At 36.6% G+C, this 16,575-nt stretch overlaps 1 protein-coding gene across 43 annotated transcripts in view; it reads left to right on the forward strand.

The window, feature by feature from the left end:
• The window catches only part of Lingo2 (leucine rich repeat and Ig domain containing 2), a 1,208,229-nt gene that overhangs the window by 575,177 nt on the left and 616,477 nt on the right, over positions 1-16,575 (forward strand). For 2 of the 43 annotated variants that reach the window (XM_074051641.1, XM_074051663.1), the window contains one exon: positions 7,696-7,752. The exons of the other annotated variants lie outside the window; for them this stretch is intronic. The gene's annotated coding sequence lies outside the window, so the exon portion shown is untranslated. The remainder of the gene's footprint in view (positions 1-7,695; positions 7,753-16,575) is intronic. 43 annotated transcript variants of the gene reach the window in all.

The following is a 16,575-nucleotide window of genomic DNA, read 5'->3' on the forward strand; positions in this document are numbered from 1 at the left end:
AAGTCTTGGGTTAGAGCTAACCTAAAGAGGTTGGGACTGTCTCTGAATCCCTGGGGTAGGACAGTCCAAGTGACCTGTCCAGACTTTCTTGTGGGGTCCTTAAAGGCAAAGATAGATTGACTTTTAGGGTGTAAGGGAATGTAAAAGAAGGCATCTTTTAAATCCAGGATAGAGTAGTAAGCGGTACATGGAGGTATTTGGGCTAAAAGCATATAGGAATTTGGAACTACAGGGTGGAGAAGGCACTACTGCTTCGTTGATCAGGCAGAGATCCTGGACTAGCCTCCATTTGTTAGGTCCCTTCCTGATACTGAGAATAGGAGTATTATATGGACTGGAGCATTCTATGAGCAGTCCCTGTCTCTTTAAGTCTTTGATTATGGGAATTGGCCCCTCCTTAACTTCTAGCTTTAAAAGATACTGTTTTTGCTTGGGAAACCAGGAGGGCTCCTTGAGATGAATTAGGACTGGGGCAGCTGTTTGTGCCCATCCCACAGTGTGTCTATCTATCCACACTGTGGGGTCCACTTGTTCCTCTATTAAGGGCAAGCAAAAGTACTCTCCTGGGTGTAAAAGGAGCTGTACCCCCAATTTAGATAGAAGGTCTTGCCCTAGCAGAGGGGTAAGAGTTTCTGGAACAATTAAAAAGGAATGACAGAAATGGAAATCTCCCCAGGAGCAGGCTACAGGCTGAGTGAAATAACACTCTAAAGGCTGGCTTGATATGCCTCAAACAGTGATTTTCTTAGAGGACCTGGGTCCAGGAGAGAAAGGAATAGCTGAGATGCTGGCTCCAGTATTGGTAAGGAAGCTGACCTTGTTCTTAACCCAGGGCTCTTCTGCTTTTACAGTGGGTATAGAGCCTGGATGGGAGGCCCAGGGGCCCATAATTGGGTGGGAGGCTCTGGCCTCAGTTCCCAGGGGAACCGGGGACAGTGTGCCTTCCAATGTTTTCCCTGACAAATGGGGCAGTGTCCCAGAGGTAGCTTTCTCCAGGGGCACTCCCTCCTAAAATGGCCGGCCTGTCCACATTGAAAGCATATCCTCGGGTTTGGACTTTGCCCCTGGGGGAGCCTCTCTGAGCACTGTGATCAGAGCCTCCTGCCGCTTATCCTTTCTCTTTTTCTTTTCCAGGTCCTTCCTTTCTTTTTCTAAGTCCCTATTATAGTATACAGACATGGCTACACAGACCAATTGGTCCAGATCTCTGCTCCCTTCAGCCACCAATTTCTGAAGCTTTTTATGGATATCTGGTGCTGACTGTGTTAGAAATTTATCTTTTAGGATGATTTCCTCTTCCTGTGACTCTGGTATAATGCTGGTATGCTTTTGTAAAGCATCCTTAAGTCTCTGTAGAAAAGCTACTGGAGTTTCTAAGGGTCCTTGCTGTACATCTGTGACTTGGGAGTAATTAAGAGGTTTTTACCTTGGCTCTCCTTAGACCCTCAAGAATGCAGTGGATGAAATGGTTATGACTCCATTCATCCTTGTCATTTTCAGGATCCCACTTAGGGTCATACCTAGGTACTGCCTGATCTCCTGTTGGAATTGGGAATTGAGGCTCCCTTCTAGGTATCCAGTGTCTTTGTCTTTCTTCTCCCTCCCCCTCATCCTCCTGTGAGGGCCTAGTCTGAGATAGGCCTGTAGGGCCACTTTTATCTAAGTGATAATTGTCTCCAGCTGTGACTGCCTGATCTAGAACCTGCTGTTTTCTCTAGAGAAGTGAGGGTCTGAGATAACAATAGCATTACATCGTTCCAGCTCAGTTCAAAGTTTTGGTTGGCTTCTCTAAATACCTGGATGTACTGATCTGGGTTTTCTGTGTGTTTCCTAAATCCTTTTTTATTCCTTTAAGTTCACTCATTCTAAAAGGAACATGAGCCCTATCCCCCCCAGGAATTAACTGGAGGGTGTAGAGTCCTGTGAGTTGATGTTTAGTGTGTGAGGTAGTTGGGTTATGGGGAAGAGGTTGGGCTGATGGGTTTTTGGTTCAAGGGAATTTGGGGGCTTTTTGCAAATTTACCATGGTCTGGGTATGTAGCCTGCATTTGTTAGCCATTCTGGGTGGTCTTTTAGAAAGAAAAACAGTTGAACGTATGGAACTTCGGTCCACTTTCCCTCCATTTTACAGAACATATCTAATTGAAGAATGGTATTATACTTAATGCTCCCTCCTTCTGGCCATCTTTCCTCATCTCCCAGAGGATACTGTGCCAAGCCTGGGTGCAGTAAAACTTGAGTCACTTTTGCTGAAGACTTTCTGGATCAAGATCTTTCCAATGCTCTAATAAGCAGGCAAGGGGGGATCCTTCCTGGATCCTTGAGACTTGGTTCCCCATCTAAAAAAAGGGAAAGGGAAAATTTGTCACCTTAACAGAGGTTTCTCCTTTTATCTAAGCATCCCCAGATGAGGAGAAACTCTAGTGGGAGAGGGCATCCTGCTCTCCCTTGCTCCTTGCACTGCCACTTGTGGGTAAAGCTGTGGAGGATTTACAGATAGATTTCTCAGTTGCACCCACCCCCCTGAAATGATCTTTGACCAATCTCTCAACTATTTTGACTTTTCTGTTTGCCCTGTAACCCAGGTAGGCCAAGTTCTCCTCTACCAGCTGAATGCTTGTAATTAAAAAATAACTCTATCAAAGTAACCAAGGGGGCTTGCATGGCCAGAAGGAGGACCCCTGTAGAGGCATGGATGGGGACTCCTGATGAAGTAGACTTTTGTCCCCCTGTATATCCTGTGAGCCATACATGCTTTCTATGAAAGGAGAGAGCATCTGGAGGCTTTTGCTCTGCTAAGGGGCCAAAATGGAGACCTGAGGTTTTTGCCTTTTAAATGTTTTTTTTTTTTTTTTTTTCTTTTCCTGAGGGCAGGCTGCAGAACCTGTTTAACCATTAACCTGATGCTTGACAAAGACAGTTAAGCCTAAATTGGAGACTAACACTTTCTGGTGCCTGTAGGGATTTTCCCCAAACTCCCTGAAGAAAAAAGCCCACTGCTATTTAGAGCAAATGCAGGAAGGGGACACTCATCCTGAACTGCCTGGGAAAGGGGAAGGAGAGGCTGAGGGTTGGGGGAAAAGAGAGTTTCCAGGCTCAACACATGAGGGATTATTGATCATCCTTGCTGTCCAAGTCAATCCTGCCCAAAGGCAGTACTGGAGCACTGGAAGCAAGAGGTGACCTTCACTCTCGGGCCATGGAAACCATGAAGGAAGCATGAGAGATCTGATTGTCTGTTTGCTGCCAATGTGGCTGGAGAGGTCCAAGACTTAGCTGCCTTTGGAGCCTCACAGCGGGTCAGAAAGTTGTGTCTTCAGCCTTTGGGTGACACCAGGGAGTGCGCTGGCCAGAACACCTTTTGTGGCTTGAAGACAAACTTTCCTTTCCACTGGCTGTTTTCAGACCTCTCCTTAACCTGGTCAGATCTTGAAAGAGAGTAAAGTTAGCATTTGAGGAGAGGAAAAAAGAAAAAACCTTGGTGCACTGAAGTTGGTTTCCACCCACATAGCATTGGCAGCGCTGTATAAATCCCCACCTGACATCTGAGTTTCCTCAGATTGCCTGCTGTACAGCTGTAGTGGACTTGGAGCTTTTCCTCAGTTTCCCAAGGAAGAAACCCTCCTTAACAAGACAGAGAGAGAGAAAAAGGTCGACCTGAGAGTTCCACCATAGATAGGCCATGGTGGGGGGTCTCCCCTAGAAAATAGACTCCACCGGAGTGCAGGACACTCACAGTCACATTCCTAGGTGGCCTTTCCCAGTTTGGCACAACCTATACTGACCTCAGGTGATGGCTGGTCATTGTATGACAGGACTATAAGATTGGTGAATTTTTTGCACCTCCATTATCTTATACCACTTCAAAGAAATAGAACAAGGTAGAATTCCCTAATGCCTGGGCTTTTGAGAGACTGAAAACTTCTTGAATAAGGTTTAGGAAAGACAGGATTTTATGCACTTTGGGAGGCCATAGATAAGGCAGCCAATGATGCCACCGTCTAGAAAAGGGTGATGATAAGAGTGGCTTGTATTCAAATCACACAGCTGGTCATTGGGCTAATTGCCACCACTAATCATACAAACCAACCTAAGCTGTTTTGTCTGTTGTCCAACCTCCCTCTTGTATCCTGGCAGCCTCACATGGAAGGCACCTGGGCACCTTCTATTTTTCACTGTGTCTAAAAATCATATTTGAAAATAAGCCATTATTATTTTGCTATTTTTGACATAGCAAATTAGTTCTGTCTTTATTCATTCAAATATACTCATCAAATTGATGTACAAATTCATCTGATTTCTTCACTTTTTCCAATTAATACATGGATCCAGGATATTAGTTCTCAGAAAAAAAGGTGTGAATAGGTATAACCTATTGGCAATGACTTTTATTGCTTGCTTTTGTAGATGTTTATTAATTGTTTCGGTTCTTTTAGGAGAGTTTCCATTGGAGTTAGGTGTGAGATCTCCTACATATGAAACAACTGATAATCTTAGTGTCTACAAACCATTTACCTATTCATTCCTAATGAATTACAAAAAATGGTTTTGTAATTTTCAAACCACAACAAAGTACGTTTTGGAGTTCTATAACTCCAGTATCTCACAGTTTTGGCAAAAATCCTTTGCTATATGAGTCAACCTTAAAGCTTCTTGATAGGTCAGAAGTGGTGGCTCATGCCTACAATCCCAGATATTCAGGAGGCATAGGTAGGAGGATCATAGTCTGAGGCTAGTTCTGGGTAAAAGTGGAGAGACCCCATCTGAAAAATAACTAAACCCGGCAAGAGCTATAGATGGCTCCATTAGGAAAACACCTGCCTAGAAGCATGATGCCCTGAGTTCAAACTCTGGTATCATTAAAATAAATAAATTATGCTCTTGGTCACTGCATCTCATATTAGTGAAGACATGGGACCAAACTGCTGTGAACTTCTAAAATGCTGTTATAAGTGTGCTTTTGATGTAAACTTTGGTTTAAGATGTAAGTAATTTGTGGTTTTGACCAGTTGTTGGTAAAAATTTGCAGAGACTGCCATAATCAGTAAGGAAATGTCACTTTATTAAGGACATTGATGTCACAATACTATAATCTTTGATATTTACCTTTGCTATTGGTTTTGATATCTCCATGTACCCCAGGCTAGCCTTGAACTTGTGATGCTTCTACTACAGCTTCCTGAGTACTGTATTACATAGTGCACCACTATGCCTAACTTGGCTCTGGTCCTTTCTCTTTTTTTTCCCATAATTACCCATTTTTTTTATTGTTGTGCTGGGTGGGGGTACATTGTGACAATTTATAAAATTTCTTACAATATATCCATATATCATACTTGAATTCACCCCCTCACCATTTCCCTTTATCCTCCCCTCCTCCCATTCCTGGAACAGTTTCAACAGGTATCATTTTTCCGTTACATACATGTGTACACATTATTTGCACTATATTCACCCTCCTACACCTTTTCCCCACTTCCTTCCCCCTCTTATTGGTATGAAAGCCCATAGACAGAATCTGTTCCACCCTCCTCCAATTTTGAAAAAAAATGTCATTTTTGTTTGTTTAAGATAGTTACACAGGGAGTTTCTTTGTGACATTGTGGTTCATTCCTCTATTTTTCTTTCTACCTTAGTCCCCTTTTTATGGTGGTCTCAACAGGTTTAAAAATTCTATATTCATTCTTGTCTAAAGAGTACATCAACTATATTCACCTTCTTAACTTCCTTCTTTTATCCTCCCCCTCTCATTTGTGACCTCTTCTCAATGTTACCTGTTTTTCATAATATTGTTGTTTTGTATTAGGTCTGTGTTCTACATATGAGAAAAAGCATGTGGCTTTTGGCCTTCTGAACCTGGCTGACTTCACTTAAGATGATGTTCTTCAGTTCCATCCATGTACCTGCAAATGACACCATTTCATTTTCTTTGTGACTGAATAAAATTCCATTGTGTATAAATGCCACATTTTCTTAATCCATTCATCAGTAATGGGGCATCTTGGCTGTTTCCATACCTTAGCTATTGTGAATAGTGCTGCAATAAACATGGGTGTGCAGGTGCCTTTGTTGTAACCTGACTTAAATTCCTTCAGATATATTCTTAGGTTGACTTCTGTACTTTCTGATAGCTTTCTCATTTGACAACCTTCATTCCAGCAAATGTGACTGACTGTGAAAACTAGAAAACTGCTGCATTTCAGCATTTATATCTTTACCTGGCCTTTTTCTCTATTAAGCTGTACTTATCAAAGCTAGTGGATGCTCTGTTCCTTGCTTTAAAAGTGAATGTTTCCTCAAGCAGGGGCTTCCACATTCCAGGGGGGTGCTATTCACATTCATATCAGGGAATATTATCTATGTTAACTTACTCTAAATTCAATTCCTTCTTCTATGTAGAATCTCATTGCCCTTTTCTCATACTTTATATATTAAAAGGTGTCCTTCAGTTACTATCTATGAAGGATTTGTAGATACGTTTACATCATTGTAGTATAGGTGGCTACATATACCATTTTTAAAAATATCAAAGAGATATGTATGGCTGTGTGGAAGGGAAGCATATCACATATCACAAGTGGCCAGCACTAACCTGGTTGGTTGCTAGATGCTTAAGACATGCTCAGTCTCCTATTTCGTTATCTGTCCTAAAAGGAACAGAATTTACCTGATTTGATTGGAAGTTATAATTAAAGGCTGGTTGGGACTACAGTATGCATACATATGCATATAAAAAGTAATGGGTATATTTTATTTGTTTGTCAAGAAAAATACTATCGTTTTACACCAAAGACATTGATACTGTACTTTCCTGAGAATAAGCAAAAATTTTGAAACGATTTTACAATTTGGGCACTATATGCATTACAGAATATAGTTGGAATGCCTTACTTATTATTCAGCCTTAAAGCCTACAGTGAAAATATGTATATAACAATTAGTCTGGTACCTGCTTCTATTGTAGAGCATATTCTACTCAGAATTGATTTCTATTATGATGTCATTGAAAGAAAAAGTCACTATTTATACTCATTGAGAAATATCCAATTAAAACATTGACCTAAGATTTGGCAAAAAAGCAAAACTTAACTGCATCACACTTCTTAAAAGGGGAAAAACTTTCAACATCAAGTCACAAATGTATACAACCAGTTTTATTAAATAGACTAAGTCACTTGCTTATGCTGACTGGAACCCTGTGGTCAAGATAATTATCCCCTTTTACTGTGCAGAAACTCTAGTATTTCAAAATATAACTTTGTACTATTGATCAGGTATGAAAAAGGGAAAATGACAAAGCTGAACTCTCAAAAAAATAACGTTGTAATATAATATCCTTCCATCTCAAGTATTTGTTATCTTTAGGACATCACCAAAAATCACAGTAAACAATGTCATTAACCTGTGTGTTTCTTCAGGCTGCATATTTAATGAAAGATAGTTATTTAATAAGTAATCACTAGTGGTTTTGCACAAAGTGATGTGCAAACAAAAGATTTAAAAATCTGTTTTTTTCTAAAAAAGCAACCTGTTGCTCATTTGCACAAGTGTCCTATTTTAGTTAGGTTTAACATTTCAGATACATCCAAATGTTATAGTTTACCATCAGCTATTAAATGGTTAGAAGACTTTGTTCAAGTAAACAAGAAATGCACATACAAGTATGGTAACACAACTCTATGGTTTCTCCTACAGTGATCTTCCCTCCTATTTTCTTATTCAGTCTGTGGGCCTTTGTGAGATCGTTTAAAGGTAAAGTTATGATAATAAGCTGAATATCACCACTTTTCTTATTACATTAAATTTTACTTCTTTCTATGGTGAGAAAACTTGTTTATTTTATTTATCATAACCTCAAGCACTGATTGCATACCTGCTATTATCATTGTAGTATGATGATTGTCTCAAACACTATCAGTATTCAACTATATAAAGACTATAGACTACAAGTCATTCTTCAAACTCTGAAAATCTAAATACATCTTGAAATGAATACAATTTCCAGGCTCATAAAAAGTTTATATGTGTGTGTGTGTGTGTGTGTGTGTGAGAGAGAGAGAGACAGCCAGAGAGAGAGAGAAAGAGAAAGATGGGACTGTGTGTACCTGTGTGTCAGAAACAGGGAAAGTATTTTACTTAGTAAAGAAATTTGTTTAGAAAAATACCTACTAATGGTGTGGGATTAGTGAAAGGCATTAAATCAAAAAGGCTGAGCTCGACATACACACAGAAAAATAATGAAGGATGATATTCTGTATTTCATATTGACCCATCTGTTTAATAATGCATGACATCAGCTTAACTTCTCCTAATTTGCCATTTTCTAATGTGAATGAAAGAAGTTTTTCCTCACCTTTTAAAGTGCTGAATTTGAAGTCTAATGCCCACAGGACTGAGAGCAGGTAACAGTGAATCAACTGGTTTTATACAGCCAATATTGGCGATGGATGGTTACGAATATCCGTTATGATCATTATGGGGCTAAGCAAGTTTTCAAATGATGATTCTGTAAATTTACCCATAGAATTACTTAATAAGGCCTCGTCAAATGAAACTATATATTTTGAGAAAAATAACTAGCTCAAATGTCATTTCAAATTTATAAACCACATCTCCAGTGTCATTTCACACATGAAAAATCAGTAATAGAATCATTTGAAGGATTATTATTTCATACAGATTTTAACTTGGAATCTTCTTCTTGAATAGTTTTTGAAAATAGAATATGAAACTATCTTTCTGGAAAACTTAAGATAGAGCTTGGACAGACTAGATAGTCCCTATCCCTCCTATACTTTTTTTTTTATTTTGTATTATCTCCTCCAAAGCTTTCTGGGAAACATTAATTTAAACCTTAGTTGCTTAATTAAACAATTGTGAAATAGTGCACTTTATATTATATATTATTGTTCTGTACTTGGAAAACTTACTAACCTAGTCAGAATACAAAACCATTACTTCAAAATACCGGTTCCAAAAGAAGGCAAGCTTAAGCACAAATGAATTGTATAGATACTCCCTTACTATAGGTTTGATGCAAAATGTATGTGCAAGTAGTATGACTTAGTGGAGGATTAAAACTAGAAAGATGCTCTGAACTGAATGTGAAGATTTGAAGGCAATGAACCATGATTGATGATAATTTTGGCAAAATAAAATATAAGCTACATACTTTAACAAATTATGTTAAATGTGAGTTGGCTAATTATAAATAGCTAATTACTTAGCCAAAAGAACAGAAAAAATCTGTTCCTATCTACAGAGCATCTTAAATGTTTTTTCAATGTGCGTCTTTTAAATAATCTGTAATTTAAGCTATAAAATTGATTTTCTTATTCATAAACACCCACAAACACCATTTCATTTCTAAATATAGATATCATCACTGTAACACTGTTTACATGAGCTCTTTTGCACTTTCCTAGCTGCAATATGCAGCATTTTGATTTTATTAGCCATATTTAATAGTAAAAGTTCAGAGTATATTGTTAAAAGTAGCCATAATTGAATCTTTAATATTTATTTATTTATGTATTTATTCATTTATTTGTTCTGTGAATTCCAACCAAGGCCTCAATCCCATTCTCTAACTGAACTATAACCCTACCCTGCTAATTGACATTGAAGTAGGGTATCAATGTTGTTAGGCATTCTCCTAAGATTTAAGCTTTGCCCTAGAAATCTGAACACGGTGGAAGACACCAGATGCCCTTCTCATTTTACTAAAAGCCACATAATGTTCTTTGATTCCAAACACATCAGTGATGGTATTATAGATACAGTATCTTGAAGTGGAAACCCATTGCCATTGCAAACTGTCCACCCCATACTTTCTGGCGACATGATCTTGAAAGCCAATTTTAGTTTTTGATTGAAAGACATTCATTACTTTTGGAGTTTGGTTTATAAGAGACATTTTAAAGGTAAATTATGGAACTGAGTAGCAGTAATCAGAGCTCCTAACATGAAATTAAAAGACACCAAAAATTTAGAAATTCAAGCAGCTGCTCTGGTATATCTGTTTTCTCCTTCTCCTCCTCCTCCTCCTCCTCTTCGTCCTTCTCTCTCTCCTTCTCTATCCTACTCTTTGCCATTTTATAAAATATTTGAAAAGCAAGACAGGACCAACCAAAAAGAATGAATGAGGTGAGACAGTTAGCAGGTCAATTATGACCTGGGTAGAAACATCAAAAGGTATCTGCATGAATAAGCCAAACTGAACTTTTTGCCAGGTAGGAAAAATATCTTCCCTGTAAATCTGCCATAAAAATTAGTAACGATAAGTGTGAGGCATTCTGAGCTCATAAATATTAGGTACTCAACAAATAATAGTTTTGCTATCATTCTGAGCAGGGGCAAAGAGCCTAGGATGGAGACGTGCAGTATCACCATCAACCTTCTTCCCTGGTCCCATTCCTATATGAGAAGCCCAAAGGAGTCAGTTCATCTATGAGAGCTGAGAGTGAATCCTTCAATCCTCTTAACTGAGATTTCCAGGATTTTCTAATGCTGTGTTCTAAGCACAGGACCAATATATCAAACTCAGCTATTAAAGGAAAAGTATATTTGGAAAGAATAAATACTATTGTTTATGAGAAACAAAAATTTTGAGAAATTTGAGATTACTTGGTACAACAGTGAAGCAAATTTACAAAGTCATTAAACAAATGCTAAACATTGAATGAAATTATCATATAATCATTTTAAAAGGATAGTTTCATAATATGGGGATAGTTGTGAAAGTCAAATGCTCATCATTTATATAGTAAGTGGTCAAATTCAACATCTGAAATTAATAGTTTGAAAACTAATGACAACTCACTTAAAGATATGGAAGCCATTAAAGTATGTTGTAATTAAAAATGTAAAGTGGTTGTTTCCATGGAGTCAATAATATAGTAGAAGAATGTAGGAATATGAGACTTTTTCTTATAAAACTTATAGAACTTTTTAAATTCCTAGGTATTATTTATGTCTAACTGAAAAAAAATCAAAATTAGCATTATTCTTTAAATCATAAGAAACTCCCACAACTGCTTCACAAGAATTTTATTTTAACCTTTTCAAATAAGGTTCATCCTAAATTAATTTTTTAAAATGGGCTTCATGATATTTGGATCACTGACGTTTAACAAGACCATATATTCTCAAGTACCAACCCCTCCCCCACTGCAAAACACAAGAAACGCTGGATAAACTAGAGGAAACACCTTGAAATGCATCCCTAAACTCACAGGAATGAAAGAGAAGTGCTCTTACATTACAGCATATTTTCAGTCTAAAAAGCCTCAATCCAAGAAACCACACTGAAATGTGTCAAGGTTGTTATCTCCCTATCGAGAGTTGCCAGTTAACAAATAGACTACAAGTTGCCAATCACATTAAATGAGGATTCCTTTGAATATATATATATATATATACATTAAGATAAAATGTAATATGGGACATACTAATACACTATTGTTATCTGAGAAAATATAAGTATTTAAATAACATATCTTTTCTTAGTTATATTTCCATGATGATTTGGCCCTTTTTAACAACTCTATATTTTGAATAATTAGGTTCAAATTTTTTCTACACTTACAATCAATTTTCCATTTACGTTGAAACAAAGCTGTGCATTGGCTATTCAGTTATTTTGTCAGTTTTTATTAATAGAAAACATGCTGAAAATTAGTATTAGAGTCAGTATACGGAGCATATATTGTCACAATGTTAGCAAATCTGAAAAATGTTCTTCAAATTTGGTTTTTGAAACACATAAAGCTATCTTATGGCATAACTTATGTTTCCAATTTCCCAGTGTTACATTGTATCCAGTAATCAATGGCTTTAAAAAATGTCCTATGACAAGAAATAGCATTGTGATAAACTTTAATTCCCTTTCTGTTTAACCCAACACGTAATTCCTCATGATCTCAGGCTGGTGACTATTTAGAGATAAATAAAGAAGTCATTACTGGGTGAAATCTGATATAAAAATTAGTGGTGACAAGACCCATGATAATTATTTATTTCAAGTTAAAATATCTTTTTTTCTCATAAATAATATGTCCAGTTTAATAACAGTCCTGACATTTAAAAAGGGATCTTTTTTCCCCCAATTCTTTCTTTAACACATTCAACAAGTTCTTTTAGGCAATGGACTACTTCAACAATACTGTTCTTTCAATTTGCTGTAGGTATTGAGAACTATGAACATAAAATAAATGGGCTTCACTCAATGGAATATTGATAATTGCTAATGAAAAAATTGTGCACCTTTTCTTTATGATTTTAGAGCTTTGAATAAATTGAGTGCTCCTATGTGCATTTGTTAAAGAGATCCAGCTGATTCTAAACGTGAGAGAATTGAACACTGAATGTAAACAAAATCATAAAAATCCTTTAATTGCTCAGTTTGAACATTATAGATGCTGAAGAGAATAATTTCATCGTAATTACCTCAGCATCAATAAGAAAAGTATCATATACTATTTCAGCAACATTATACAGAAGATTAATCAGCTAATACCTTCACAGAATCATTCATGTTTTGCTTTACCTTTGAATTACCATTGTCTATACCTTTATATACATACCAGCCAAATTTCTATTTGTATTGTACCAACAAAAAGGAGTATATCTTTCCCCTTTGTTAACTCTAATTTGAATAAAAGATTCCCTGCTAAAAACTGTTTCATTGTTTCTGAAGTCTTACTTGGAATGATTTTCCTTGTAGTTACATATACTGATGACTTTTCATAAGAAAAATATTACACAAGCAACGCATTTGTTTAGATTGTGATAACTTGCATTTGTGGTTACACCATAAAAAGGAGAGGCATTTAGATATTTGATAATCTCTGTAGTAGTAAGTGGAGCTTTTGCATTTTTTATTTCTGTAGTAGATTTCATTTTGACACTTGTAAATTTGCTTGCACCTCTGGAATCAGAAAGTGGGTTCTGGTTGCAGTATTTTCAGTCATTTGAGCTTTAAAATGGATGATATACATAGTGATGACTATTAAACTTCTGCTGTAATTATTTTGTCTTCTGGATTTTGGTATCAGTCAGTTTTTTTTGGTGCTAGCTCAGGAGATCATATATATCTCCTGCCAAACCATAGAATATGTTATTTTATATCTGACTTTAAATCTTTTTTTTTATATTGACTGAATCTTGGACAAACAACTTCAAAACCACTTTCTCCTCACTTAGTGCTTCTCCACAGTTTAAAATTTCAGCATGAAATTTGGACTTGCATTTTGGCAAGATTTGTGTTGCATTCATATAGATCAATTAAAAGATAGATTATATCAACTGCTATAAGAATTGGAGAGATTTAATGGGATAATTTCATGTCAGGGTGTCTGTGCCAATGCCAGGGTCTTAAAAATCCAATTCAAAACTAACCATAAACAAGATCGAACCATTAAAAGGCTTGTGAACTTTTAACTGATGATGGCTGATGCAACGTTCTAATTGACAGCAAAAGAGAACTTTATTTGTAAAGCACAGTTTCCCTTTAAACAAGTCAGAACTCTTCATGTGTGAAGTTTTGGGAACCTAGTGATCAAAAGTTGGTGGATTTTCAGACGGAAGAATATTTAGGATTGATGCACTGATACTGTGCTAGTGTGGTCACTGGAGTAAAAACTCTGTCAATGGCTGATTTTCAGAGGCATTATTGGACTGAGGTCTTTGATGATTGTCATGCAGGAGAAGGTGGCTGTCCCTGATGGGTTGACTTTCAGAGACTTGAGCCTCCCACACTGACTTGCTAATTTTCAGAGGCATGGTTACTGGAGTGAGGCTGTTCTGATTGAACATATTTTGTGTATGATCCTCAGGTTTACATTTCTGGATTTTCCTTTTTTACACAGTGGGTGATTTTATCTTTAGTTTCTAATATACCTAAAAAATTTTGAAAACAGTCCAGTCAGTCATTGTGTGCCCACAGTTGTTCAGATTTATCCTATAAAAATTCTACTACAGGATGTGAGTTTGACTCCCACAGCAAACTTCAGTGGTAAGAGCTGTAGTGTTGCTAAGTACACACAGATAGACAGACAGACAGACACACACACACACACACACATACACACACACACATACACAGAAAGAAATGGTAGATATACAACTATGCAAAATATTCTCAAATTGCAAGAAACTTCTAGTAATATTTATCTGTTGGATGTATGGATCCTAAATGGTAAAACAATTAAAGTTAATTACAAGTTCTTATCATCATGAACCAACTGTTTAAGTTTTCTCTTTCTTATCTTGCTGTTGGTTACATGGCACCACTTTCAATGCCACGGTCTTCCAATTTTTAAGAATAGAAGACCGATGTTACTTCTTGTATCACTTCCTATCCAGCCACTGAATTGATTTATTCATCTATTTAATGTGTCTGAGGGGTAACAGGAATTTATTTTATGTAAGGGGAAAAGAATGTTCACTTTACAAAAGGTTGAAGTGTCACTCCAGGACAACTTTTATCCACTGCTGCTATGTGAAAAATACCAGTATTTGGAGTGTCAAAGTGAGTCATGGCTCAGTTTGCTTCTGAACTTTGAAATTGTCTTCCTTTCTTGGTGCTCAGAGTCTGTTGAATGTTGATCATCAAAATATAACAACTATATATATATTCCTGTATTCTCCAATAAAGGACTGTTTGAATGTCAAAGTGCTGGGCATTCTTGACCTTAAGCATGCTGTGCATCTCAGTAGATTTAGCAGACAGAATAACCATATGACACTCTATCTCTTCAGTTAATGTCTCACATTTTTCCCCCATGGTAGTAGTGATTTTTATTCCAAACCCAGCAAGTGGTCAAGAGCTAAAATAGATTAAGCAGCATGGTCTTTCTATAGAGATTTCTGATTTGTAGAATATCTATTCAGTGAAAGGAAAGGGGGTTGGGAAAAGGCAATAGTGTTAGAACTGTATATGTTTTACGAAGTAGAAACGTTTGCTAACATTGTGCTGAGGCCATTTTCATGGGTTTTTATTTGCTATTTGGAGGACAATTATAAGAGAGAAGCTGTTTTTTATGGATGGTAAGACAGAAGTGATGGTAGACATTTTGAATTTAACCCCAACTTGAATAAGTATATTTGAAGAATTGAATTCTGTATTAGTATGTGATATTCTGTCCAACTCAAAACTCATATCCCCAGTTAGTGGAAACATAAAAACAAAGAAACATGGTCTGATAAATCATTCTATTCCTTGTAACACAAAGACATACACATATTCTGTATTGCTACTTCTTCTATAGCAATCAGGCCATGGAATTTCACTTGTGTATCCATCATATAGAAATTAAGCAAACTTTACAAAGCCCAAGTGAATGTTAGTGGTGTGGACATTCAGTTTCACAGAAGTAAGTTTTGGGTGATTAATGATCACATTGGTAATGTACTCTTGTTCTTCCCTATATGTCTTAGAAGACCCAGGGATCACAGGTAGAAATATACTTAATATATTTTGGCTTTTCTTCTGCCATATCACACTTCTTTTCTCCCTTATGTTGAAGATGGAGGATTGTGGTCCCAGGTAGGCCCTGGGTAAACACTTAAGGCCCTATCTAAAAACAAACTGAAGCAAAAAGGGCTGGGGAAATGACTAAAGGGCTAGAGCATTTGCCTAGTAAACATGAGGCTCTCTGTTTAATCCCCAGTAGCACAGACACACATACAAATCTACCTATCTATCTATCTATCCATTTATCTATCTATTATCTGCCTATCTGTCTATATGTATCATTCATCTATCTATTATTTATCTATCATCTACTTGTAACCAGTGGCTTGGGCATGATCATGTAACATTTTGTGCAAAATAACACAATTATTAAAAATCTTCAGACTCTTGCTAAACTTGGCTTTCCACTTCCTTATTCCTTCTCTTACTGCTTAAACATGACTTTTTCAATGTAAGTTTTTATATATTTTTCCCAAATTTTTCTTCACAAGTTGAAAGTTTAATGTTATAGTCAAGCATTCATTAGTGATAAATGGCCAGTATAGTTTCATTAATATTAGTAGAAAATGAACATAATTTTATCCATTTTACTGCTCCTTTATAAATGCAGCCTTTTAAACCATTCCAGTTAAGCATATGTGTTTTTATTTTTTACTATAGGGCTGAACAAGTAAGATTAATAAAAAAAGTATCGAGTGTAGGCCAAGGATAAGTTTAAAAAAAAAAAACTCACAATTGATGATGATTCTTAGGTTTTGTACATTGTAAAGTCCTTTGACTTAGATATTGATATAGCACACTATAGAGGATGCATAGTTAAATTGAATCCCATAAGTACAAAGTAACTATTGATACTCTAGAAATAAATAAGAACTTGTACATTTAAACACTGATTTTTAAATAGCTGCATCTTTATAAATAAATTCTGCTACCTATTCCACCTTACCTTAAATTCATTCATTCCACAATCTCCAATCCATAATGGAGATCTTAGCTGAGCCTACTAAATACACTTTTCACAAACAGGCTGTGTGCATTTAAAGCAACCATGGACTCATACATATGTTTTTTAAATAGCATGTTGACCTTCAGGAAGGACA

Source organism: Castor canadensis, chromosome 13 (genome assembly GCF_047511655.1).
Source record: "Castor canadensis chromosome 13, mCasCan1.hap1v2, whole genome shotgun sequence".
Taxonomy (NCBI): domain Eukaryota; kingdom Metazoa; phylum Chordata; class Mammalia; order Rodentia; family Castoridae; genus Castor; species Castor canadensis.